Source organism: Tupaia chinensis, unplaced genomic scaffold (genome assembly GCF_000334495.1).
Source record: "Tupaia chinensis unplaced genomic scaffold, TupChi_1.0 Scaffold000604_1, whole genome shotgun sequence".
Taxonomy (NCBI): Eukaryota; Metazoa; Chordata; class Mammalia; order Scandentia; family Tupaiidae; genus Tupaia; species Tupaia belangeri.
In genome coordinates this window covers 1365442-1367243 of record NW_006160122.1, presented here as the reverse complement: position 1 = coordinate 1367243, position 1802 = coordinate 1365442, and positions in this window count along the sequence as shown.

Genomic DNA, 1802 nt, shown 5'->3' with positions numbered 1-1802 from the left:
AACATCTGGGTTCCTGACCATCCCTGCCTCACCCCTGTGGGACCCGGGCATGTGACGCGACACCTTGACCCCAAGATCTTCATCAGTAAAGGCAGAAACACAAAAGCCTCAGCCTTGCAGGGCCGCTGCAATAATGAAATGGGCGAGTATGCATAAAAGAATTTTACTTCACAGTGAACAAGTACACAAACGATCTTGCTTCTGAGAAGCAGCAGAGTGTAATGGCAAGGAGACGGATTTGGGAACTCCTAAGAATACCGTAATTACTGTTTCTTGAGCAGTTTCTCTGCTTCGTGCAATGCCTAGAGGTTCGATATCCCTGATGGCAGCCCTGTGAGGGGGCGTTCCCCAACTTACAGGGAAAAGCGCTCATTCGGAAGGGTCAGGTGACTTATGTAAGTTCACGCAGCTGGTCTGAGGTTTGAACCCTGGATGGACTCCAGGTAAATCACCTGGCCTCCCCTAGTAATGGGGACCATTCTGTCCCTCTGAAAGCCACTGGGATGGAGTGAGCCCACATGAGGAAAGCACCTGGCAAGGTGCTGGGCACATTCTCTTCTCTCGCTCAGAGCCAGGAGTTCCTGCCAGGCGGCCTGGCCTCAGAGAGTCTTCGGGTGGGATGGCGGCTGACCCAGGTCTTCATGGGGGAGCAGTGGTTCCCGGCATCGTCTTGAGAGTCCCTAGAGCAGGCAGGCAGGGGTTCTGGCGACTGCTCAGTGCCCAAAGCATTGCGCGGTGGAGCATGAGGTGTAGTTTCCTGGTCACACCTCAGAGCCAAGGCCGGGTCATGAGCTCCCGCCCTGCCCAGGGCAGCTGGGGGACGCGCTTTGTCTGTCTCTGGCTCCTGCAGTCATCATGTTCCCTGAGAGCACCAGTGCAGCAAGCTCTGAGATGTCAGAACCACCTGTGCCGGCCGCTGGGTGCATGGCTCTGAGGCCCCGGGTCAGGGAGGTGGTCCTGCCCACTGGGAGCTCAATAGCATCCTCCATCCAGTTGCCCTTGGGCCTGGCTGCCTGGTCCAGCAGGAGTCAGGCAAGACATGGAGGCCAGAGGCCTCGTCAGTTATGTCTGTGTAGCTGACCACAGGAGGGCGCTGTCTGCATCAGTGAGGGTTTCAAAAGCTCGACCCGTGGTCTTTATTCTTGCCTGTGGTTGGGAAGCGTTACAGGACACTGATGCCTGGGTGGGCTCAGGGTCACCCCCTGAGATTCTGATTTAGTTGACTGGGATGCAGGGCCCCTCCACCCATGCACACACACCCACATACGAGTGACTTTAACATGCAGCAATGGCTGAGAACAACTGCTTTAATATACTTCACCCATTTAAGAATCTGTTCTTGGGCAGCGGTAGTGTGGTAGTTAAGGCGCTGGTCTTCCGTGTTACTGACCGCGGTTTGAGTACCGGACCTGGCAGCTTGCTTTCTCATTTTCTCTCTCTCTCTCTCTCTCTCTCTCTCTGACTCTGTCTCTGGTCAAATTAAAAAGTAATAATAATAAAGATGAGTAAAGTAAAATATTCTTTATAAAAAGAAAATAAAAATCTGTTCTTGAGGGAATACTGTGCCTCAGGCTCTGTGCTGGACTCCAGGGTGAATAAAAGTCTGGGTTCGGGACTGGCAGATGGTGTGGTGGTTAAGGGTGCTGGACTTCCACATGGCTGACCACGGTTCGAGTCTCGAACCTGACGGCTTGCTTTCTCACTCCCCTACCCCCCTCCCCCGTCCCTCTTTGGTCAAATTAAAATAAATAAAGTTAATAAAATAATTCTTTTTTTTTTTTTTTGAGAGGTTTTTGCTATAG